Source organism: Salvelinus alpinus, chromosome 25 (genome assembly GCF_045679555.1).
Source record: "Salvelinus alpinus chromosome 25, SLU_Salpinus.1, whole genome shotgun sequence".
Lineage (NCBI taxonomy): Eukaryota > Metazoa > Chordata > Actinopteri > Salmoniformes > Salmonidae > Salvelinus > Salvelinus alpinus.
Window position 1 is genome coordinate 4,733,322 of NC_092110.1, and position 27,068 is coordinate 4,760,389.

A 27,068-nucleotide genomic window follows, 5' to 3' on the forward strand; every position below is an offset into this window, starting at 1 on the left:
GGGAGAGGTAGAGACAGAAGTGCATTTCCTACTACACTGTGACAAATACTCAGACCTAAGAGCATATTTCTTTCCCAAAATTATAATTCAATACAAAGAATTTGAAACTATAAAAGATGAAGAAAAATTCAAATATTTGTTGGGTGAAAAGCCAAAATGTGCAGTTTTGGCAGCCAAATATGTGTCCTCCTGCCACAGCCTGAGGGACAGCCAGTGAAAAATGCAAAGTAATGTTGATAATATTTCCCATTTAGCTTAGTTTTGTTTTGTCTTTCGTACCAGGTCATGTGTCTTCTCAGTCATGTTGACACTGGTCTACTACTGTTGCTTTAATGTATTGTTGTTCTGATTAATATTGTTGTTGTAGCTGTTATTAATGGTAATCCCATGTCCACTACTACTATTATTATTACTGTTAGTCCCACCATTTATTTATATATAAATATATATATATTTTGTGTATATATATACATATATATTTTATTTAAATTTTTCGATATGTATACTTTGACAATGTAAGTAATAATAACTTGCCATGTCAATAAAGTCAATTGAATTGAATTGAATTGAATTGAGAGAGAGAGAGAGAGAGAGAGAATCGTAATAAAACTGACCAGTGAGAGAGAGAGAGAGAGTCGAAATAAAACTGACCAGTGAGAGAGAGAGAGAGTCGAAATAAAACTGACCAGTGAGAGAGAGAGAGAGAGAGAGAGTAGTAATAAAACTGACCAGTGAGAGAGAGAAGTAATAAAACTGACCAGTGAGAGAGAGAGTAGTAATAAAACTGACCAGTGAGTGAGAGAGCGAGAGAAGTAATAAAACTGACCAGTGAGTGAGAGATAGAAGTAATATAACTGACCAGTGAGAGAGGGAGAGAAGTAATAAAACTGACCAGTGAGAGAGAGAGAGTAGTAATAAAACTGACCAGTGAGAGAGAGAGAGAGAGAGTAGTAATAAAACTGACCAGTGAGAGAGAGAGTAGTAATAAAACTGACCAGTGAGAGAGAGAGTAGTAATAAAACTGACCAGTGAGTGAGAGAGAGTAGTAATAAAACTGACCAGTGAGTGAGAGAGAGTAGTAATAAAACTGACCAGTGAGAGAGAGAGTAGTAATAAAACTGACCAGTGAGAGAGAGAGAGTAGTAATAAAACTGACCAGTGAGAGCGAGAGTAGTAATAAAACTGACCAGTGAGAGAGAGAGAGAGTCGTAATACACTGACCAGTGAGAGAGAGAGGGAGAGAGAGTAGTAATAAAACTGACCAGTGAGAGAGAGAGAGTAGTAATAAAACTGACCAGTGAGAGAGAGAGTAGTAATAAAACTGACCAGTGAGAGAGAGAGTAGTAATAAAACTGACCAGTGAGAAAGAGAGAGAGTAGTAATAAAACTGACCAATGAGAGAGAGAGAGAGTCGGAGAGAGAGTAGTAATAAAACTGACCAGTGAGAGAGAGAGAGAGTCGTAATACACTGACCAGTGAGAGAGAGAGGGAGAGAGAGTAGTAATAAAACTGACCAGTGAGAGAGAGAGAGTAGTAATAAAACTGACCAGTGAGAGAGAGAGTAGTAATAAAACTGACCAGTGAGAGAGAGTGTAGTAATAAAACTGACAAGTGAGTGAGAGAGAGAGAGAGAGAGAGAAGTAATAAAACTGACCAGTGAGAGAGAGAGAGAGTAGTAATAAAACTGACCAATGAGAGAGAGAGAGAGACAGGGTATGGGAGAGAGAGAGAGACAGGGGATGGGAGAGAGAGAGAGACAGGGGATGGGAGAGAGAGAGACAGGGGATGGGACCCCTCAATAATAATAAATGACAGTAGCTAGTACTTATTATATTATATAATAAAAGACAACACACAGAGGACCGTCTCTAGCATTTAAAAAACATTCATTGGAACACAGCGGAGCACATCATGTCAAAAACCGTGTCAAGTCCTTAAGCAGTAACAATGTGCTGTATGACCAAAAAGAGGCCTTGATCCTGACACAGCTCACATTCTGTTTGACCAGGCTAGGACCAAGATCTGAGAGTAGTAGTGCTGTATGAATGAAATAACACAACTGACTAGTGAAACAGTGAGAGTGTACTGTAACTAGTAACAGTATGTAGGCTAGCAGATTAAAAGAGACTGACCAGTAAAACCAGTGAGTAGTAAATAAAACTGACCAGTGAGAGAGAGAGTAGTAATAAAACTGACCAGTGAGAGAGAGAGTAGTAATAAAACTGACCAGTGAGAGAGAGAGTAGTAATAAAACTGACCAGTGAGAGAGAGAGTAGTAATAAAACTGACCAGTGAGAGAGAGAGTAGTAATAAAACTGACCAGTGAGAGAAAGAGAGAGAGTAGTAATAAAACTGACCAGTGAGAGAGAGAGAGAATCGTAATAAAACTGACCAGTGAGAGAGAGAGAGAGAGTCGAAATAAAACTGACCAGTGAGAGAGAGAGAGAGTCGAAATAAAACTGACCAGTGAGAGAGAGAGAGAGAGAGTAGTAATAAAACTGACCAGTGAGAGAGAGAAGTAATAAAACTGACCAGTGAGAGAGAGAGTAGTAATAAAACTGACCAGTGAGTGAGAGAGCGAGAGAAGTAATAAAACTGACCAGTGAGTGAGAGATAGAAGTAATATAACTGACCAGTGAGAGAGAGAGAGAAGTAATATAACTGACCAGTGAGAGAGAGAGTAGTAATAAAACTGACCAGTGAGTGAGAGAGAGAGAAGTAATAAAACTGACCAGTGAGAGAGGGAGAGAAGTAATATAACTGACCAGTGAGAGAGAGAGAAGTAATAAAACTGACCAGTGAGAGAGAGAGAGAGTAGTAATAAAACTGACCAGTGAGAAAGAGAGGGAGAGAGAGTAGTAATAAAACTGACCAGTGAGAGAGAGAGAGTAGTAATAAAACTGACCAGTGAGAGAGAGAGAGAAGTAATAAAACTGACCAGTGAGAGAGAGAGAGTAGTAATAAAACTGACCAGTGAGAGAGAGAGAGTAGTAATAAAACTGACCAGTGAGAGAGAGAGTAGTAATAAAACTGACCAGTGAGAGAGAGAGAGGGAGTAGTAATAAAACTGACCGGTGAGAGAGAGAGAGAGAGTAGTAATAAAACTGACCGGTGAGAGAGAGAGAGAGTAGTAATAAAACTGACCAGTGAGAGAGAGAGAGAGAGTAGTAATAAAACTGACCGGTGAGAGAGAGTGTAGTAATAAAACTGACCGGTGAGAGAGAGAGAGAGTAGTAATAAAACTGACCAGTGAGAGAGAGAGAGAGTAGTAATAAAACTGACCAGTGAGAGAGAGAGAGAGTAGTAATAAAACTGACCAGTGAGAGAGAGAGAGAGTCGTAATAAAACTGACCAGTGAGAGAGAGTAGTAATAAAACTGACCAGTGAGAGAGAGTAGTAATAAAACTGACCAGTGAGTGAGAGAGAGAGGGAGAGAAGTAATAAAACTGACCAGTGAGTGAGAGAGAAAGTGAGAGAGAGAGAGAGAGAGAGAGTCGTAATAAAACTGACCAGTGAGAGAGAGAGAGAGTAGTAATAAAACTGACTAGTGAGAGAGAGAGAGAGTAGTAATAAAACTGACCAGTGAGAGAGAGAGAGAGAGTAGTAATAAAACTGACCAGTGAGTGAGAGAGAGAGAGTAGTAATAAAACTGACCAGTGAGTGAGAGAGAGAGAGTAGTAATAAAACTGACCAGTGAGTGAGAGAGAGAGAGTAGTAATAAAACTGACCAGTGAGAGAGAGAGAGAAGTAATAAAACTGACCAGTGAGTGAGAGAGAGAGAGTAGTAATAAAACTGACCAGTGAGAGAGAGAGAGAAGTAATAAAACTGACCAGTGAGTGAGAGAGAGAGAGAGTAGTAATAAAACTGACCAGTGAGTGAGAGAGAGAGAGTAGTAATAAAACTGACCAGTGAGTGAGAGAGAGAGAGTAGTAATAAAACTGACCAGTGAGAGAGAGAGAGAGAGTAGTAATAAAACTGACCAGTGAGAGAGAGAGAGAAGTAATAAAACTGACCAGTGAGAGAGTCGAAATAAAACTGACCAGTGAGAGAGAGAGAGTCGAAAAAAAACTGACCAGTGAGAGAGAGAGTAGTAATAAAACTGACCAGTGAGTGAGAGAGAGAGGGAGAGAAGTAATAAAACTGACCAGTGAGTGAGAGAGAAAGTGAGAGAGAGAGAGAGAGAGAGAGAGAGTCGTAATAAAACTGACCAGTGAGAGAGAGAGAGAGTAGTAATAAAACTGACCAGTGAGAGAGAGAGAGAGTAGTAATAAAACTGACCAGTGAGAGAGAGAGAGAAGTAATAAAACTGACCAGTGAGTGAGAGAGAGTAGTAATAAAACTGACCAGTGAGTGAGAGAGAGAGAGTAGTAATAAAACTGACCAGTGAGTGAGAGAGAGAGAGTAGTAATAAAACTGACCAGTGAGAGAGAGAGAGAAGTAATAAAACTGACCAGTGAGTGAGAGAGAGAGAGTAGTAATAAAACTGACCAGTGAGTGAGAGAGAGAGAGTAGTAATAAAACTGACCAGTGAGTGAGAGAGAGAGAGAGTAGTAATAAAACTGACCAGTGAGTGAGAGAGAGAGAGTAGTAATAAAACTGACCAGTGAGAGAGAGAGAGAGTAGTAATAAAACTGACCAGTGAGAGAGAGAGAGAGAAGTAATAAAACTGACCAGTGAGAGAGAGAGAGAGAGAGAGAGAGAGAGTAGTAATAAAACTGACCAATGAGAGAGAGAGAGAGAGAGAGTAGTAATAAAACTGACCAGTGAGAGAGACCAGTCTACTACCAGTCTGCTCCAGCCCAGGTCAGCCAACCAGCCTCTCAGTCTGCTCCAACACAGTGTGCTCCAGCCCAGGTCAGAATACCAGTCTCCCAGTGTGCTCCAGCCCAGGTCAGAATACCAGTATCCCAGTCTGCTCCAGCACAGGTCAGAATACCAGTCTCCCAGTCTGCTCCAGCACAGGTCAGAATACCAGTCTCCCAGTCTGCTCCAGCACAGTGTGCTCCAGCCCAGGTCAGAATACCAGCCTCTCAGTCTGCTCCAGCCCAGGTCAGCCAACCAGCCTCTCAGTCTGCTCCAACACAGTGTGCTCCAGCCCAGGTCAGAATACCAGCCTCCCAGTCTGCTCCAGCCCAGGTCAGAATACCAGTCTCCCAGTCTGCTCCAGCCAGACAGTCACCCACAACTGCAATCCTTATTGATTCAAATGGGAAGTTCTTAGTCCAGGAAAGATTATTCCCTAGACACCAGGTGTATAAGTTCTGGTGTCCTACAACTGACAGTGCAATGCAGCTACTCAGTCAGACCAGGATTGACACCCTCGACAACATCATCATCCACACTGGCACAAACGACCTTCATGCCAAAGGTGAAGATGTATCTGGGGCAGTGAGAAGAGTGGCAGAACGGGCACAGGCTGTGTTCCCAACAACCAATATAGTTGTGTCCACCCTCCTACCAAGAAAAGACTTCCCAGGACAGTTGATCGACAAAATAAATCAACAGATCACTGTGGACTGTGCCTCACTACTCAACGTCAGAACGGCTCATCACCCCACTCTGACATGTCAACACTTATACGATAATGTACATCTTGATCAGGACAGTGTCAGAACCTTTGCCAAGGACCTAAAAGATGCAACACTTGGCAGGGACCCACACACCCATCACCCCAGCAACAGAGGTCCCCCGCCCCACCTTCTGAAACAACAGTACCTCCACCATCCCCAGGAGAAAAGAGCCAGACACGGCTTATTACAGCACAGCTCTACTAGACCAGGCCCAACACAACACAGATTTACGAGACCAGGGCCTTCACAACACAGCTCTACTAGACCAGGCCCATCACAACACAGATTTACGAGACCAGACCCGCATCAGGACAACACGACTAGACCAGGCCCAACACAACACAGCTCTACTAGACCAGGCCCATCACAACACAGCTCTACTAGACCAGGCCCAACACAACACAGATTTACGAGACCAGACCCGCCTCAGGACAGCACGACTAGACCCGGCCCATCACAACACAGCTCTACTAGACCAGGGCCTTCACAACACAGCTCTACTAGACCAGGCCCATCAGAACACAGCTCTACTGGACCAGGCCCATCACAACACAGCTCTACTAGACCAGGCCCATCACAACACATCTCTACTAGACCTGACCCATCACAACACAGCTCTACTGGACCTGGCCCGTCACAACACATCTCTACTGGACCTGGCCCATCACAACACAGCTCTGACCACTACTCCAGGGTCGGACAGAACACTGTCCTTCAGAGAAGTACACCACATGATGCAGTCCACACCATGTATCATTCAGATCATCAGCCTACATATGCTGAGGTAACCTCTGGCAAAAGACACCTAGAACAATCAGAGATAGGAGAGGTGCGCCAACTACTGCAACTAATATGCAGACTACTGAGCTAGACAGACCCTTTAATTCACGGGCACACACACACACACACAGGGTTGCAGATTGCATTGTACTTATTTTTTGTGCAGTCTTATTCCATTCTTATTAATTTGTTTACAACTATTCTTAATTTTATTGGCACCAGTATAATAATAATATTTATATATAATGGTGTGTGTATGTATGTATGTATGTATGTATGTATGTATGTATGTATGTATGTATGTATGTGTGTGTGTGTGTGTGTGTGTGTGTGTGTGTGTGTGTGTGTGTGTGTGTGTGTGTGTGTGTGTGTATGTATGTGTGTATATATATATATATGTATGTACAGTGGGGAGAACAAGTATTTGATACACTGCCGATTTTGCAGGTTTTCCTACTTACAAAGCATGTAGAGGTCTGTGATTTTTATCATAGGTACACTTCAACTGTGAGAGACGGAATCTAAAACAAAAATCCAGAAAATCACATTGTATGATTTTTAAGTAATTAATTTGCATTTTATTGCATGACATAAGTATTTGATACATCAGAAAAGCAGAACTTAATATTTGGTACAGAAACCTTTGTTTGCAATTACAGAGATCATACGTTTCCTGTAGTTCTTGACCAGGTTTGCACACACTGCAGCAGGGATTTTGGCCCACTCCTCCATACAGACCTTCTCCAGATCCTTCAGGTTTCGGGGCTGTCGCTGGGCAATACGGACTTTCAGCTCCCTCCAAAGATTTTCTATTGGGTTCAGGTCTGGAGACTGGCTAGGCCACTCCAGGACCTTGAGATGCTTCTTATGGAGCCACTCCTTAGTTGCCCTGGCTGTGTGTTTCGGGTCGTTGTCATGCTGGAAGACCCAGCCACGACCCATCTTCAATGCTCTTACTGAGGGAAGGAGGTTGTTGGCCAAGATCTCGCGATACATGGCCCCATCCATCCTCCCCTCAATACGGTGCAGTCGTCCTGTCCCCTTTACAGAAAAGCATCCCCAAAGAATGATGTTTCCACCTCCATGCTTCACGGTTGGGATGGTGATCTTGGGGTTGTACTCATCCTTCTTCTTCCTCCAAACACGGCGAGTGGAGTTTAGACCAAAAAGCTCTATTTTTGTCTCAACAGACCACATGACCTTCTCCCATTCCTCCTCTGGATCATCCAGATGGTCATTGGCAAACTTCAGACGGGCCTGGACATGCGCTGGCTTGAGCAGGGGGACCTTGCGTGCGCTGCAGGATTTTAATCCATGACGGCGTAGTGTGTTACTAATGGTTTTCTTTGAGACTGTGGTCCCAGCTCTCTTCAGGTCATTGACCAGGTCCTGCCGTGTAGTTCTGGCTGATCCCTCACCTTCCTCATGATCATTGATGCCCCACGAGGTGAGATCTTGCATGGAGCCCCAGACCGAGGGTGATTGACCATCATCTTGAACTTCTTCCATTTTCTAATAATTGCGCCAACAGTTGTTGCCTTCTCACCAAGCTGCTTGCCTATTGTCCTGTAGCCCATCCCAGCCTTGTGCAGGTCTACAATTTAACCCTGATATCCTTACACAGCTCTCTGGTCTTGGCCATTGTGGAGAGGTTGGAGTCAGTTTGATTGAGGTTGTGGACAGGTGTCTTTTATACAGGTAACGAGTTCAAACAGGTGCAGTTAATACAGGTAATGAGTGGAGAACAGGAGGGCTTCTTAAAGAAAAACTAACAGGTCTGTGAGAGCCGGAATTCTTACTGGTTGGTAGGTGATCAAATACTTATGTCATGCAATAAAATGCAAATTAATTACTTAAAAATCATACAATGTGATTTTCTGGATTTTTGTTTTAGATTCCGTCTCTCACAGTTGAAGTGTACCTATGATAAAAATTACAGACCTCTACATTTACATTTAAGTAATTTAGCAGACGCTCTTATCCAGAGCGACTTACAAATTGGTGCATTCACCTTATGATCTCTACATGATTTGTAAGTAGGAAAACCTGCAAAATCGGCAGTGTATCAAATACTTGTTCTCCCCACTGTATGTGTATATATATATATATATTATTTTGTATTGTTTTCAATGTACTTTACTCAAACCAGTGAATATCACTTATTATAAATGAGATCATTAACTATCAGCTCTTGGAATATCCAGGGACTTTACTCTTCACATTTTGGTTATAAAACAACAAATCCAGAATTGATTAAAAACATCAAAGGACAGGACATCATAATCCTACTGGAAACATGGTGTCGTGGAGACATAGATACTCAGTGTCCCTCAGGCTATAGGGAAAGTTTACTACCATCAATCAAACATAAAAATGTTAAACGGGGCCGAGACTCAGGTGGAATCATCATTTGGCATAAGCAGGACTTGGCACTGAATGAAATGAAAAAAGGTACCAGTCCACATTTGGCTAAAACTTAACAAAGGTACAATCTATTGTGACAATGATGTGTACATATGTGCAGCTTATGCTCCTCCTTCAGATTCACCATATTATGATGATCAGTTTTTTGACAATCTCCATACAGAAATCATTACATTTCAGGCAGAGGGTAAAGTGCTTCTTTGTGGAGATTTCAATGCAAGAACAGGTTCTGAGCCTGACTACACTGATGCGGGAGGTAACCACCACATATTTGGTCACCCCTCCTTGTACAGCAGCCCTATTATAAATAATAGAAACAGTCCTGACCAAATACTGAACAAAAATGGGAAGGAGTTAGTGCATCTCTGTCGAGCCTTAGGCCTGTACATGCTTAATGGTAGAATCAGAGGGGACTCTTTAGGTCAGTTTACTTACTGCTCAGCTCTTGGGACAAGTGTAGTCGATTATGCCATCACGGACATTGACCCCTCCTCCATTAGTGCATTCACTGTCAGACCACAGACACCATTGTCAGATCACAGTCAGATCAACGTGTTTTTGAAGAAATTAACCGGCAATATTCATTCAAAAAAACTGCCCAATAAACTCTTCAACATAAACCAATCATACAGATGGGCTCCAAACAGTGCAGAGGGATTCATTGAAACATTGAACTCAAAAGAAATGATGAACTCTATACAGTTTTTCAATAACTCACAATACCAAAACAATAAAGATGGTGTCAATTCGGCTACTCTAAACATCAACTGCATATTCCAAAAAGCAGCATCGAAAACAAATTTGAGAAAACCAAAGAAATGCAACATCAGAAACAAAAAACAAAATGTTTCTGACAAATGGTTTGATAATGAATGTAAAACAATTAGAAAACACCTAAGACAAATGTCAAACAAAAAACATAAGCAGCAAAACAACCCAGAGCTACGATATGAATACTTTGAAACTCTGAAACAGTATAAACATACACTGAAACGCAAGAAACTGAATTATACCAACAAGACACTTGATGAAATTGAAAACGCAATTGACCAAAATCAGTTCTGGGACATGTGGAACAATTTAAGCACAACAAAGCCACAAGAATTAGCCATACAAGATGTAGGAATTTGGAAAACTTATTTTGATAATCTATACAAAAACATCCCACAAAAAGACTTAAAACAGAACCAATTAGAAATTAAAGAAAAATTGAAAATCCTTGAATCAGTCATTAAAAATAACCAAAATCCATTAGATTACCCAATAACCCAACAAGAACTAAATGAAAAGCTCAAATCTATTAAATCAAAGAAGGCTTGTGGTCTAGACAACATCAGAAATGAAATGCTGAAAAACAGCACACCTGAGTTGCAAAATGCTGTGCTTAAATTGTTCAACATGGTTTTAACTTCTGGCTGCTTCCCTGATGTCTGGAACCAGGAGCTCATCTCCCCTATCCACAAAAGTGGAGACAAATCAGACCCCAATAATTACAGGGGAATTTGTGTAAACAGTAACTTGGGAAAGGTTTTCTGTAGCATTTTGAATTCAAGAATCCAAACCTTTCTTCAAGAAAAAAATGTAATAACTAAATGTCAAATTGGCTTTCTCCCTAACCATCGCACTACTGACCATATATACAGTGGGGAGAACAAGTATTTGATACACTGCCGATTTTGCAGGTTTTCCTACTTACAAAGCATGTAGAGGTCTGTCATTTTTATCATAGGTACACTTCAACTGTGAGAGACGGAATCTAAAACAAAAATCCAGAAAATCACATTGTATGATTTTTAAGTAATTAATTAGCATTTTGGCAGTAAACCCCAAAAAGACTAAAATAATGATTTTCCAGAGAAGATCCAGATCTCAGGGAATTAGACCAAAGTTCTCAATTGGTACAAAATATATAGAGCACTGCACACACTACAATTACTTAGGTTTAAAAATAAGCTCAACTGGACACCTTAATGAAGCAGTGAATGAACTGAGAGAGAAAGCACGCAGGACATTCTTCGCAATTAAAAAGCAAATTCAAATTGAAATACCTATTAAAATTTGGCTAAAACTAATTGAATATGTCATTGAACCAATTGCACTTTATGGCAGCGAGGTGTGGGGTCCACTTGCAAAACAAGATTTCATCAAATGGGACAAACATCCCATTGAAACCCTGCATGCAGAGTTCTGTAAGATTCTCCTACATGTCCAGAGGAAAACTACAAACAATGCATGCAGGGCAGAATTAGGCAAATATCCACTAATAATAAAAACTCAAAAAAGAGCAATTAAGTTTTGGAAACATCTAATATACAGTGACCCCCTCTCATATCATTACCAAGCCCTGCAATACCAAGAGCTGAACAAAGAAAAGAGTCCCCTCATCCAGCTGGTCCTGGGGCTGAGTTCCCAAACCTGTTCTACTAACACACTGAAGCCTCAGGACCAGAACATCCAATCAATCAGGATAAACCAAATTACAACACAGTCAAAACAAAACTATATTGCTTATTGGGAAACACAAGCACAAGCACAGAGCAAAATGCAGTGCTATCTGGCCCTAAATCGACAGTACACCGTGGCTAAATATTTGACCATGGTTACTGATCAAAACTTTAGAAAAACCTTGACAAAGTACAGGCTCAGTGAGCACAGCCTTGCCATTGAGAAGGGTAGACACAGGAAAACCTGGCTCCCTGTAGAGGAAAGGCTGTGCAACCACTGCACAATAGCAGAACCTGAGACGGAGCTGCATTTCCTGACAAAATGTCAAAAATATAAAACAATTAGAGAGTGTCATTTCCCCAAATTTGAAACTCTTATTCAAGGTTTCAAAGACCTCTCTGATGAGGATAGGCTACCCGTCCTGTTGGGGGAGGACGCAGAGAGCTGTGGGTTGGCAGCGCACTACATTGCTGCCTGCCATAAGTTGAGGGACAGTGTCTGACAGACCAATCAACCTGCACATGTCCTTTACTGTATGTTTATTGTTATTGTTGAATGTATGGTTATTTTGACCCTTGGTTATTGTTGTTACTGTTGTCCCGTTGACAATTTTGATTCTCATTTTTACATTGTAAACAAGCTTTGGCAATATGTACATTGTTACGTCATGCCAATAAAGCAAATTGAATTGAATTGAATTGAATTGAGAGAGAAGTAATAAAACTGACCAGTGAGAGAGAGAGTAGTAATAAAACTGACCAGTGAGAGAGAGAGTAGTAATAAAACTGACCAGTGAGAGAGAGAGTAGTAATAAAACTGACCAGTGAGAGAGAGCGAGTAGTAATAAAACTGACCGGTGAGAGAGAGAGTAGTAATAGATCTGACCAGTGAGAGAGAGAGTAGTAATAAAACTGACCAGTGAGAGAGAGAGTAGTAATAAAACTGACCGGTGAGAGAGAGAGTAGTAATAAAACTGACCAGTGAGAGAGAGAGAAGTAATAAAACTGACCGGTGAGAGAGAGAGTAGTAATAAAACTGACCAGTGAGAGAGAGCGAGTAGTAATAAAACTGACCAGTGAGAGAGAGAGTAGTAATAAAACTGACCAGTGAGAGAGAGAGTAGTAATAAAACTGACCAGTGAGAGAGAGAGTAGTAATAAAACTGACCAGTGAGAGAGAGAGTAGTAATAAAACTGACCAGTGAGAGAGAGAGTAGTAATAAAACTGACCAGTGAGAGAGAGAGTAGTAATAAAACTGACCAGTGAGAGAGAGAGTAGTAATAAAACTGACCAGTGAGAGAGAGAGTAGTAATAAAACTGACCAGTGAGAGAGAGAGTAGTAATAAAACTGACCAGTGAGAGAGAGAGTAGTAATAAAACTGACCAGTGAGAGAGAGAGTAGTAATAAAACTGACCAGTGAGAGAGAGAGTAGTAATAAAACTGACCAGTGAGAGAGAGTAGTAATAAAACTGACCAGTGAGAGAGAGAGTAGTAATAAAACTGACCAGTGAGAGAGAGAGAGTAGTAATAAAACTGACCAGTGAGAGAGAGAGAGTAGTAATAAAACTGACCAGTGAGAGAGAGAGTCGTAATAAAACTGACCAGTGAGAGAGAGAGAGAGAGTAGTAATAACACTGACCAGTGAGAGAGAGAGTAGTAATAAAACTGACCAGTGAGAGAGAGAGTAGTAATAAAACTGACCAGTGAGAGAGAGCGAGTAGTAATAAAACTGACCAGTGAGAGAGCGAGTAGTAATAAAACTGACCAGTGAGAGAGAGAGAGTAGTAATAAAACTGACCAGTGAGAGAGAGTAGTAATAAAACTGACCAGTGAGAGAGAGAGTAGTAATAAAACTGACCAGTGAGAGAGAGTAGTAATAAAACTGACCAGTGAGTGAGAGAGAGTAGTAATAAAACTGACCAGTGAGAGAGAGAGTAGTAATAAAACTGACCAGTGAGAGAGAGAGTAGTAATAAAACTGACCAGTGAGAGAGAGAGTAGTAATAAAACTGACCAGTGAGAGAGAGAGTAGTAATAAAACTGACCAGTGAGAGAGAGAGAGTAGTAATAAAACTGACCAGTGAGAGAGAGAGAGAGAGAAGTAATAAAACTGACCAGTGAGAGAGAGAGAGTAGTAATAAAACTGACCAGTGAGAGAGAGAGAGTAGTAATAAAACTGACCAGTGAGAGAGAGAGTAGTAATAAAACTGACCAGTGAGAGAGAGCGAGTAGTAATAAAACTGACCAGTGAGAGAGAGAGAGTAGTAATAAAACTGACCAGTGAGAGAGAGTAGTAATAAAACTGACCAGTGAGAGAGAGAGTAGTAATAACACTGACCAGTGAGAGAGAGAGAGAGAGTAGTAATAAAACTGACCAGTGAGAGAGAGAGTAGTAATAACACTGACCAGTGAGAGAGAGAGAGAGAGTAGTAATAAAACTGACCAGTGAGAGAGAGAGTAGTAATAAAACTGACCAGTGAGAGAGAGAGAGTAGTAATAAAACTGACCAGTGAGAGAGAGTAGTAATAAAACTGACCAGTGAGAGAGAGAGTAGTAATAACACTGACCAGTGAGAGAGAGAGAGAGAGTAGTAATAAAACTGACCAGTGAGAGAGAGAGTAGTAATAACACTGACCAGTGAGAGAGAGAGAGAGAGTAGTAATAAAACTGACCAGTGAGAGAGAGAGTAGTAATAACACTGACCAGTGAGAGAGAGAGAGAGAGAAGTAATAAAACTGACCAGTGAGAGAGAGAGTAGTAATAAAACTGACCAGTGAGAGAGAGAGAGTAGTAATAAAACTGACCAGTGAGAGAGAGAGTAGTAATAAAACTGACCAGTGAGAGAGAGAGTAGTAATAAAACTGACCAGTGAGAGAGAGAGAGTAGTAATAAAACTGACCAGTGAGAGAGAGTAGTAATAAAACTGACCAGTGAGAGAGAGAGTAGTAATAACACTGACCAGTGAGAGAGAGAGAGTAGTAATAAAACTGACCAGTGAGAGAGAGAGTAGTAATAACACTGACCAGTGAGAGAGAGAGAGAGAGTAGTAATAAAACTGACCAGTGAGAGAGAGAGAGTAGTAATAAAACTGACCAGTGAGAGAGAGAGAGTAGTAATAAAACTGACCAGTGAGAGAGAGAGAGAGAGAGAGTAGTAATAAAACTGACCAGTGAGAGAGAGAGAGAGAGAGAGTAGTAATAAAACTGACCAGTGAGAGAGAGAGAGTAGTAATAAAACTGACCAGTGAGAGAGAGTAGTAATAAAACTGACCAGTGAGAGAGAGAGTAGTAATAACACTGACCAATGAGACAGCGAGTAGTAATAAAACTGACCAATGAGAGAGAGAGTAGTAATAAAACTGACCAATGAGACAGCGAGTAGTAATAAAACTGACCAATGAGAGAGAGAGTAGTAATAAAACTGACCAGTGAGAGAGAGAGTAGTAATAACACTGACCAGTGAGAGAGAGAGAGAGAGTAGTAATAAAACTGACCAGTGAGAGAGAGAGTAGTAATAACACTGACCAGTGAGAGAGAGAGAGAGAGTAGTAATAAAACTGACCAGTGAGAGAGAGAGAGTAGTAATAAAACTGACCAGTGAGAGAGAGAGAGTAGTAATAAAACTGACCAGTGAGAGAGAGAGAGAGAGAGAGTAGTAATAAAACTGACCAGTGAGAGAGAGAGAGAGAGAGAGTAGTAATAAAACTGACCAGTGAGAGAGAGAGAGTAGTAATAAAACTGACCAGTGAGAGAGAGTAGTAATAAAACTGACCAGTGAGAGAGAGAGTAGTAATAACACTGACCAATGAGACAGCGAGTAGTAATAAAACTGACCAATGAGAGAGAGAGTAGTAATAAAACTGACCAATGAGAGAGAGAGTAGTAATAAAACTGACCAATGAGACAGCGAGTAGTAATAAAACTGACCAATGAGAGAGAGAGTAGTAATAAAACTGACCAATGAGAGAGAGAGTAGTAATAGATCTGCATGATGAAAAGGGAAGGAGCTGGGTCTCTGAGAGAACCTCTGGTTTTTATGAGCTCAAGGAAAAGTATTATCAAAGAGAGGAATGGAGGGAACAGGGAGACGAGAGGGAGACATTAAAGAAATGGAATGTTCTGTCCGCCAGCCTCCAACACATGTAATAATGAGACAGCTAATAAAACGCACACATATCACTGTGTGTGTGTGTGTGTGTGTGTGTGTGTGTGTGTGTGTGTGTGTGTTTGTGTGTGTGTGTGTGTGTGTGTAGGGGACCGATGTGTTTTCATACGCTTTCCTTCTTCCATTCATTTCTAACATTTAAAACATCTTGCTTATGTCCCATTTTCAACCATAATAAACCAAAATGGTGCAGTTCATTTGAAAATGTGAAACATTGAGTGTTCAAAAGCCATCAGTAAATCACCATACAAAAATCCATTTTGAGCTGAATAAAAACTCCTCTGAACCAAATATTCCAGCGCTGTTTTTATGAATTATGTCAATGAATAACACAGCCTGTATATATTTATACATATCGTCTCATCTCCTAGGTCCCAGCTCCACCTCGCTCTCTTCACGGCTTCGACAAGTGTTGGCTGGTGGGCTCTTAAATCAATCATTGAAATATATGGATAAATCAGAGAGCTGTCGTGGTTTAAGCACACATGCCGTAGCTTAATTCACCCGAGTAGGCCAGCGCAGCGGCCATATTTCAGCCAACATGTGCACCACTGTTGTCTAAACAAGCGCTGCGAGGCAGGCCGCATAGGAGGGTCCTGGCTGGAGGTCATGGAAAGCAGTTACAATGTGAGAGTGAGAGAGAGAGAGGAGAGCAGAGAGAGGAGAGCAGAGAGAGGAGAGAGGAGAGAGGAGAGAGAGAGAGAGAGAGAACACACAGGAGTGCATTCGCACACAATCACACAGTTATACAGCCACACATACACAAAGTCGCACACAACGCAAGTAAGTACACTGGGACACACACACACAGGCCATGACGAAGGGAAGGCAGCAAGGGCCCTAGCTTGAGGTCATGGAAATCAGTTATAATGGTGCCTTTCACCAGGGAAAATGAGAGGAGCAAGGGGGATCAGACAAGGTCTGCTTTACACACACACACACACACACACACACACACACACACGTCTTTATGGTCCGTAGAAGGCAGAAAAATGTAGGCACGCTTTTCTCTCACACAGACTGGGTGGGCTCAGCTGGTCAGCTGGACTTTGCTGGCCAGTGCACCAGGGAGTTCTGCTAAAGCACTAACACACACAGTTTCCGCTGCATTCAAAGTCGTTGCAGCCACTGCAGATAATAATAAATACATACACACATATACAGTACCAGTCAAAAGTTAACACACACCTACTCATTCAAGGGTTTTTCTTTATTTGTATTATTTTCTAAAAAATTATGAAATAACACCTATGGAATCATGTAGAAACTAAAAAAGGGTTAAACAAATCAAAATAATATTTTATATTTGAGATTCTTCAATGTAGCCACCCTTTGCCTTGATGACAGCATTGCACACTCTTGGCATTCTCTCAACCAGATTCATGAGGTAGTCACCTGGAATGCATTTCAATTAACAGGGGTGCCTTGTTAAATGTATTTCCTTCTTAATGCGTTAGAGCCAATCAGTTGTGTTGTGACAAGGTAGGGGTGTATACAGAAGATAGTCCTATTTGGTAAAAGACCAAGTCCATATTATGGCAAGAACAGCTCAAATAAGCAAAGAGAAATGACAGTCCATCATTACTTTAAGACATGAAGGTCAGTCAATGCGGAAAATGTCAAGAACTTTGAACGCTCTTCAAGTGCAGTCGCAAAAACCATCAAACGCTATGATGAAACTGGCTCTCATGAAGACCGCCACAGGAAAGGAAAACCCAGAGTTACCTCTGCTGCAGAGGATAACTTCATTAGAATTACCAGCCTCAGAAATTGCAGCCCAAATAAATGCTTCACAGAGTTCAAGTAACAGGAATCAGGCCTTCATGGTTGAATTGCTGCAAAGAGACCACTACTAAAGGACACCAATAAGAAGAAGAGACTTGCTTGGGCCAAGAAACACGAGTAATGGACATTAGACCGGTCTGTCCTTTGGTCAGATGAGTCTAAATTTGAGATTTTTGGTTCCAACTGCCATGTCTTTGTGAGACGCAGAGTAGGTGAACGGATGATCTCCGCATGTGTGGTTACAACCGTGAAGCATGGAGGAGGTGGTGTGATGGTGCTTTGCTGGTGACACTGTCAGTGATTTATTTAGAATTCAAGGCACACTTAACCAGCATGGCTACCACAGCATTTTGCAGCGATACGCCATCCCATCTGGTTAGTGAGACTATCATTTTTCAACAGGACAATGACCCAACACACCTCCAGGCTGTGTTAGGGCTATTTGACCAAGAAGGAGAGTGATGTAGTGCTGCATCAGATGACCTGGCCTCCACAATCACCTGACCTCAACCCAATTGAGATGGTTTGGGATGAGTTGGACCGCAGCGTGAAGAAAAAGCAGCCAACAAGTGCTCAGCATACGTGGGAACTCCTTCAAGACTGTTGGAAAAGCATTCCAGGTGACTACCTCATGATGCTGGTTGAGAGAATGCCAAGAGTGTGCAAAGTTGTCATCAAGGCAAAGGGTGACTACTTTGAGGAATCTCAAATATGTATTCACTATTATTCTACAATGTTCAAAACAGTAAAAATAAAGAAAAATCCTGGAATGAGTAGGTGTGTCCAAACTTTTGACTGGTACTAATATATATATATATATATATATATATATATATATATATATATATATATATATATATATATATATATATATACACACACACACACAAACATTTTTAATGCCACATGCAACAGTTTCATAGATTTACAGTTCACATAAGGAAATCTGTCAACTGAAATGCATTCATTAGGCCCTAATCAATGGATTTCACATGACTGGGTAGGGGCACAGCCATGACTGGGCCTGGGAGGGCATAGGCCCACCCACTTGGCAGCCAGGCCCACCCACTGGGGAGCCAAGTCCAGCCAATCAGAATTAGTTTGACATTACAAAAGGGGTTTATTACAGACCAAAATACTCCTCAGCACCCCCACCCCCACCCCCAACCAGATGATCCCGCAGGTGAAGAAGCTGGATGTGGAGGTCCTGGGCTGGCGTGGTTACACGTGGTCTGCGGATGTGAGGTGGGACGTACTGCCAAATTCTCTAAAATGACTTTGGAGCCAGCTTATGGTAGAGAAATGAACATTAAACGATCTGGCAACAGCTATGGTGGACATTCCAACAGTCAGCATGCAAATTGCACCCTCCCTCAAACTCGAGACATCTGTGGCGTTGTGTTGTATGACAGAACTGCACATTTTAGAGTGGCCTTTTATTGTCTCCAGCACAAGGTGCACCTGTGTAATGATCATGTTTAATCAGCTTCTTGATATGCCAGACCTGTCAGGTGGATGGATTATCTTGGCAAAGGAGAAATGCTCACTAACAGGAATGTAAACACATTTGTGCCTAACATTTGAGAGAAATAAAGCATTTTGTGCGTATGGAACATTTCTGGTATTTTCTATTTCAGTTCATCAAACATGGGACCAACACTTTACATGTTGCGTTTTTATTTTTGTTTATTTTATTTAAAAAATGTACATCCAACTTCTTGCAATTTTACACATTTTGCCATGGGGCAAAGAGAAAATGTCTAATCTCATGCTATTCTACACATTTTGCCATGAGGCTGAGATTTTTTGGTGGCAGTTTTAAAGTGGATTTACTTAAATTCTACATTTTATGACGTGTTCTTACGCTAACAAAAACGGGTAGAATGTTCTTTTAAAAAGTCACCAGAACGGAGACTTTCAATATCGTTCTACAAAAATGTCTCCCAGGGGCCTTGCCACCGGACTCCAAGCCCCCCCATCTGTAAACAGCCCACCCAACAACCTCATCCCCATATTGTTATTTATTTTTGCTCTTTTGCACCTCAGTATCTCTACTTGCACATCATCATCTATCCCTCCAGTGTTCATGCTAAATTGTGATTACTTCACCACTATGGCCTATTTACTGTCTTACCACCCTAATCTTACCTAATTTGCACATACTGTATATAGACTTTTTCTACTGTATTATTGACTGTATGTTTGTTTATTCCATGTGTAACTCTGTGTTGTTGTTTGTGTCGCACTGCTTTGCTTTATCTTGGCCAGGTCGCAGCTGTAAATGAGAACTTGTTCTCAACTGGCCTACCTGGTTAAATAAAGGTGAAATTTAAAAAAATTAAAAGCCTGCCACTAAGATTTCCAGAGGAAACACTGCAAACACACTGATATGATAATAATCCACACAAAACTACATTTCACGTGACGTCACAAAAACAGATCAAATCTCTCACATATACACTACAGGACGCAAAGGAAGGAAGACAGAAACAACGAATGGTCGAAATAGAGAAGGGGGAGTAAGGCGGAAAGGAGAGGAAAAAGAGGGGACGGAGGAGAGAGAGAGAGAGAGAGAGAGAGAGAGAGAGAGAGAGAGAGGAGTCGTTGAGGATCCAGGTGGTCCCTGCCCCTGAGCCTGCAGTATCCTGGGTACAGCACTTACGTGTGTGTGTGTGTGTGTGTGTAGTGTACATACACATGTTTGTCTCTGTGTGTGTTCTCTGACAGGAGGGAAGTGGAGAACCTGAGACCATGTAAATGTGATCACCAGGACTCGGGGCCTGATTGGGATGCCGGCCACGTATGGTTAAATATAATTGCAAAAAACCTTTTCCAAATGTTCCGGCGGTCTAACGAAAAAATGGGAAGGAAGGATTTACAGCCAATTCCCCGGTCTTTCTGATGGAGAGAGGCACAGACAACATGTGTGTTTGTGTGTGTCTGTCGGTATGTCGGTGTGTCTGTGTAAGAAAGGGTTTTGTGTGTGTCTGTGTAAGAGAGGGTTTTGTGTGTGCCTGTGTAAGAGAGGGTTTTGTGTGTGTCTGTAAGAGAGGGTTTTGTGTGTGTCTGTGTAAGAGAGGGTTTTGTGTGTGTCTGTGTAAGAGAGGGTTTTGTGTGTGTCTGTAAGAGAGGGTTTTGTGTGTGCCTGTGTAAGAGAGGGTTTTGTGTGTGCCTGTGTAAGAGAGGGTTTTGTGTGTGTCTGTGTAAGAGAGGGTTTTGTGTGTGTCTGTGTAAGAGAGGGTTTTGTGTGTGTCTGTGTAAGAGAGGGTTTTGTGTGTGTCTGTGTAAGAGAGGGTTTTGTGTGTGTCTGTGTAAGAGAGGGTTTGTGTGTGTCTGTGTAAGAGAGGGTTTTGTGTGTGTCTGTGTAAGAGAGGGTTTTGTGTGTGCCTGTGTAAGAGAGGGTTTTGTGTGTGCCTGTGTAAGAGAGGGTTTTGTGTGTGCCTGTGTAAGAGAGGGTTTTGTGTGTCTGTGTAAGAGAGGGTTTTGTGTGTGCCTGTGTAAGAGAGGGTTTGTGTGTGTCTGTGTAAGAGAGGGTTTTGTGTGTGTCTGTGTAAGAGAGGGTTTTGTGTGTGCCTGTGTAAGAGAGGGTTTTGTGTGTGCCTGTGTAAGAGAGGGTTTTGTGTGTGCCTGTGTAAGAGAGGGTTTTGTGTGTGCCTGTGTAAGAGAGGGTTTTGTGTGTGTCTGTGTAAGAGAGGGTTTTGTGTGTGTCTGTGTAAGAGAGGGTTTTGTGTGTGTCTGTGTAAGAGAGGGTTTTGTGTGTGTCTGTGTAAGAGAGGGTTTTGTGTGTGTCTGTGTAAGAGAGGGTTTTGTGCGTGTCTGTGTAAGAGAGGGTTTTAAGTGTGTGTCTGTGTAAGAGAGGGTTTTAAGTGTGTAAGAGAGGGTTTTAAGTGTGTAAGAGAGGGTTTTAAGTGTGTAAGAGAGGGTTTTAAGTGTGTAAGAGAGGGTTTTAAGTGTGTAAGAGAGGGTTTTAAGTGTGTGGGGAAAAAGAAGCAAAGGAAAAGGAAATTCAGTGTTTTTATTTCTTTTAAATGGAGCTGGTTGATACACGCACACACAGAGCAGAGCGGGAGTCGCCAGGCAGATGAAGTAGCCTAACGTTGAGCCAGGCAGGCAGGGTTCAGAGGGCAGGGTTCAGAGGGCAGTTAGAGAGCCCGTCATACACACATGATTGATGTCGCAGTCTGAAGGTTTAAGTCAACACGCTGTGAGCACGTCCAGGCAGTGCTCGCCATAACCCAGGGCCTCCTCTCTCTCTCTCTCACACACACACACACACACACACACACACACACACACACACACACACACACACACACACACACACACACACACACACACACACACACACACACACACACACACAGGTGCAACCAACCCTAACTAGTCCCATTATCTTATCAAAGCTGAGACTCAACCGACATAGATAAGCTAAGCAAACCTTACTGGAATTAAAGGCTAATTGCTGAATTCATGCGTGTGCGTGCTAACAATGGTGAGTGGAAGCGAGTCTGCCTGCCTTTGTGTGTGTGTGTGTGTGTGTTTGCCTGCATCTTTGGAGTGCGTATCCCTGTGTGTGTGTGTGTGTATAAATAAATGCCTAAGTATGTGTGTGTGTTCCTATGTCCATTAGTGAGGATTTGGGTTGTTCTGGGTTAGTAGCTGGGGGAGCAGGTTGTTTCCTCATTGATCTACGTGTTGTTCCACTTCAACACCTCTCCTCACCCCACACCAAACTACCCCCCCCATCTCACCCCACACCAAACTACCCCCCATCTCAACCCCACACCAAACTACCCCCCCCCCCCCATCTCAACCCCACACCAAACTACCCCCCCCCCATCTCACCCACACCAAACTACCCCCCCTCCCCATCTCACCCACACCAAACTACCCCCCCTCCCCATCTCACCCCACACCAAACTACCCCCCCCCCATCTCACCCACACCAAACTACCCCCCCCTCCCCATCTCACCCCACACCAAACTACCCCCCCCTCCCCATCTCACCCCACACCAAACTACCCCCCCCCCCCATCTCCCCCCACACCAAACTACCCCCCCCTCCCCATCTCACCCACACCAAACTACCCCCCCTCCCCATCTCACCCACACCAAACTACCCCCCCCCATCTCACCCACACCAAACTACCCCCCCCTCCCCATCTCACCCACACCAAACTACCCCCCCCTCCCCATCTCACCCCAAACTACCCCCCCATCTCACCCACACCAAACTACCCCCCCCTCCCCATCTCACCCCACATCAAACTACCCCCCCATCTCACCCCACACCAATCTCACCCCACACCAAACTACCCCCCCCCCATCTCACCCACACCAAACTACCCCCCCCTCCCATCTCACCCACACCAAACTACCCCCCCCCCCATCTCACCCCACACCAAACTACAACCCCCCCCCCCCCCCCCCCATCTCACCCCACACCAAACTACCCCCCCCCCCCCCCGCCCATCTCACCCCACACACACACATCCTACCCATACACGGTGAAAACGCACAGGACTACAGACACTGTCAAGACGCTGCAGCTCGTCTATTTCACGGATGGAGGGGAATATCTAACAGGAGAGTTGTTCCCTGCTCGCCATCTGTTTTCAGACCTACGACGTGGCAACATAAAAGGATACAGATTTCACACGTATACATTACAGTCACAGATAGGCATATACTGTAGATCAGTGACCACTGAGACCTGTGTGAGACCAACGCGGTTGTGTTTAAACAACGCCAACTTCAATTCTATACATTTAGTCGTGCAACATATACCATTCTAAATATATGTACACAAAAAGAGTCGAGTGTCATATATGCTATAGGAAGGGAGACAGACGGGGGACATAGACAGAGACAGAGAGAGAGTAGATCCTTGCGGTGCAGGACATTGTGATCAGTGTGTTTGTCTTCCCTCTAAACGAATGGCAGATGTTATGAGGTAGACACAGCAGCGAGACCACTACGCGGCCCTGCACGGCTGGAGCGAACACACACACACACAGATCTCTCGCCCTGATACAATATTGCCGCAATCTCCATTTAATTAAGAGCAGGCTTGGCCACTAAGCAGGCAGTGAGTGGAGGGGAGATAAGCATTGCAGCAGCGTTGTAGGGCTGTGGAGGCGGAAGGGAAGGACATAGCGGAGACTGAAACCGAGCTGGCAAGGCGTCCTGGAGGTCTTGGCTGTGGCGCGGAGACCAATAAAGCGCCTGGATATCAGGCTCCGTCAGAGAGTGCGTCTCCCTGCCACTCCCCACGGGCCGGAAGCAGTGACAGTCAGGACGTCCATCGCAACACAAAACCGGCTCACTACACTTAACCATCGGATCAGACAGGCCATCTGATTTCAACAGGGGGGCCCCCGCCACACAACACAGACTGAACAACACACCCTCACAACAATGTGCCCCGGGGGTACAGGCTAGGCTAAAAAAGGGATGAGGCGTCTTCCTTCTCCTCATTGTTGTCCAACGAGTCCTCCCTCCCTCCCCCCAGACCGTGTGCCTCCCAGCTGCGGAGGAACGCTGCTCTGATTTGGGTTAAGTGATTATTGCCCTACTGTGGTTAGCTTAGGGTAGAGGAGTACGGAGTACAAGGGACGCGCCCCACCCACTCCCTCCACTCCCACCGCCTGCCTGGAAACTACACACAACCAAGCCCCTCACGCACAGGGACGGCGGACGCAGGTGCACACCACACACACGCAGGCGGAGACGAACGCCCGCACACAAGCGCACAAGGACGGGCACCCTTGACGTGTGTGTGTGTGTGTGCCACAGATAAATAGTATGACTGTAAACATGTGTATTGCACAAACACTGACACAAAACACACAGACGCCAACTACAAAGCTCCATTAAGTGTGCATCTTAGTCTGGGCCAGGCCTTCACAGCAGCATCAACCAGTGTCACAGGAGGACAGAGATAAAGGAAGGGAGGGAAAATAGACTAAAGGGCAAACACGTATTTACGAGGCCGAGTTAAACGGTCTCTCACTCTGTAATTCTTCCTGTTTTATGGCAGGCTGGGGTGAACAAAGTGCACGTTCTGTTATTCTACCATGCTTCTCCCCTTACATCAACCCAGCAGATTTAGAGCTGGGGGGGTTCAGCTTGATCTACTGGGAAGGCCCAGGTCTATATACAATACAGACAGCTTTCCAAAAGTCATCCGGATTTCGCCTATTGGACAGGATTAAAAGCATAGAAATAGAATGAATAGAAATCGCCGACTTGAATGGGGGCGTTCTATTGCTTTCTATTTCTATGCTTTTAATCCCATCCGATAGCTGAAATCCGGATAGATAACTTTAGAGAAACGTGGTTTTGGAGCTCTGGTGCACTGGACAGGCCATCTACAGGAACAGGCGGTGACACTAGAAAAGGCTTCCCCTCATCAAATCAGGAACACAAAAGCATGTGGACACCTAATACTCATTCCAAAATCATGGGCATTAACATGGAGCTGGTCCCCCCCTTTGCTGCTATAACAGCATATTTCGCCACTACGGCCTATGTATTGCCTTACCTCCCTAATCTTACCTCATTTGCACACACTGTATATAGATTTTGTTCTATTGTGTTATTGACTGTACGTTTGTTTATTCCATGTTTAACTTTGTGTTGTTGTTTGTGTCGCACTGCTTTGCTTTATCTTGGCCAGGTCGCAGTTGTAAATGAGAACTTGTTCTCAACTGGCCTAACTGGTTAAATAAAGGTGAAATAAAAAAATAAAAACAGCCTCCACTCTTCTGGGAAGGCTTGCCATTAGATGTTGGAACATTGCTGCAGGGACTTGCTTCCATTCAGCCACATGAGCATTAGTGAGGTCGGGCACTGATGTTGGGCGATTAGGCCTGGCTCACAGTCGGCGTTCCAATTCATCCCAAAGGTGTTCGATGAGGTTGAGGTCAGGGCTCTGTGCAGGCCAGTTAAGTTCTTTCAAACAAACCATTTCTGTATGGACCTCCCTTTGTGAATGGGGGCATGGTCATGCTGAAACAGGACTGTTGCCACAAAGTTGGAAGCACAGAATCGTCTAGAATGTCATTATTATGATGCAGCATTATGATTTCCCTTCTCTAGAACCAAGGGGCCCGAACCATGAAAAACAGCCCCAGACCATTATTCATGCTCCGCCAAACTTTACAGTTGGCACTACGCATAGTGGCAGGTAGCGTTCTCCTGGCATCTGCCAAACCCAGATTCGTCCGTCGGACTGCCAGATTGTGAAGTGTGACTCACCCCTCCAGAGAACGCATTTCCACTGCTCCAGAGTCCAATTGCGGCGAGCTTTACACCACTCCAGACAATGTTTAGCATTGCGCATGGTGATCTTAGGCTTGTGTGCGGCTGCTCGGCCATTTCATGAAGCTCCCGACAAACAGTTCTTGTGCTGACGTTGCTTCCAGAGGCTGTTTGGAACTCGGTAGTGAGTGTTGCAAACGAGGAGAGACAATTTTTACCCGCTACGTGATTCATTCAGCACACGGGAGTCCCATTCTGTGAGCTTGTGTGGCCTACCACTTCGCACTTACAGTTGACCAGGGCAGAAATTTGACGAACTGACTTGTTGGAAAGGTGGCGTCCTATGACAGTATCACGTTGAAAGACACTGAGCTCGTCAGTACGGGCCATTCAGTATGGGCCATTCAGTACGGGCCATTCAGTATGGGCCAATGTTTGTCTCTGGAGATTGAATGGCTGTGTGCTCAATTTTATACACCTGTCAGCAACGGGTGTGGCCGAAATAGCCGAATCCACTCATTTGAAGGGGTGTCCGCATACTTTTAGCGTCTATTAAATCTGAGATCCGCATTTGGTGAAGCAGCACCACTGGTCGCCCCGAGGCACATTTGTTATCGTTTTTGTTTTGGAAATGGGTCAGAGGAGCATTGTGGTAAAAATAATCCTAGTCTGCTGTTCTATCACGCGTGCAATGATGTCCAAGAGGGGGTGGGGGGGAAATCATTTGTTGTTTTAAGTGAAAGAGAAGTTATAGACGGAGAAGGCCTATTGGTTACACTCTTTCTCAATGCTCAGTTCAACAGGTATGCAGCCCGTGTCTCTCTGAAGGCTCAATCTGTCCAAACATGATTCAATTTGTCCTGGATGTTTTACATTATGACACAGCCTGTGTGTTTTGGCTACCTGCGGTGTCTGTGGATTCATACTGAACTAACTCCTCCTTCATTTCATGGGCTAGAGCTTTGTCTCGCTGTAACCGCTCGGAGCCATGTGTACTCGGACACGGGACTGCAGCTGAACTCCGAACGCTGACCTCTAACCCAGAACATATTGAATCCATACCGATGAGGGCTTTGCGTTGACTTTGCAGTATGACAATATTATCGCTGTGTTGTGTTTATGAAGGCAGTGGAGCACCTTTCAAGAGGGAAGCAGTTCAAGGGAGAAGCCAACCAAAAACACACAACGTAGGAGGTAGGCGACCCTGACACACCTGACCAGCTCAGCTAACGGATCAGTTCAGTGATTGCCTAAATTCAACACACCTGGTCCTCCAGGTCGGTTAAATCAAAAAACATGAAGCGCAAGTGGCCCTCCAGGACGAGGGTTGCACACTATGCCACCAGCCCAGCACTAGCCTTCCCTAAACGACAGTGTGTGTTCTCTCGAGACAAGGGCGGCAGAGAGCGAAAACAGCAGCGGTGGAGGGATTCCCAGACCACCAGGGCTATTCTCGAGCTTCTCAATATTTATTTGAACTTTCGCGGCTTGGCTCGCGTTCTCCAGAGCCATCTTTCACCCAGAGTTTCCTCCTGCTTCACACCCAGACACACACGCTGCGGAGGAACTGAGGAAGAGGCTTCCTTCCTCCTGCTGACCCCAGGCCAGGACAATGAGATGCTTCACACCGCTACCATG

At 43.6% G+C, this 27,068-nt stretch overlaps 1 protein-coding gene and 1 long non-coding RNA gene across 6 annotated transcripts in view; one reads left to right on the forward strand and one right to left on the reverse strand.

Moving 5' to 3' along the window:
* slc25a21 (solute carrier family 25 member 21) overlaps nucleotides 1-27,068 on the reverse strand; it is a 196,604-nt gene that overhangs the window by 121,279 nt on the left and 48,257 nt on the right. The gene's annotated exons all lie outside the window — the stretch shown is intronic.
* The window catches only part of LOC139553240 (uncharacterized), a 3,835-nt gene continuing 3,133 nt past the window's right edge, over nucleotides 26,367-27,068 (forward strand). For both annotated transcript variants that reach the window (XR_011670620.1, XR_011670621.1), the window contains exon 1: nucleotides 26,367-27,068. This exon is cut by the window's right edge and continues 461 nt beyond it. This is a non-coding gene — a long non-coding RNA (uncharacterized lncRNA).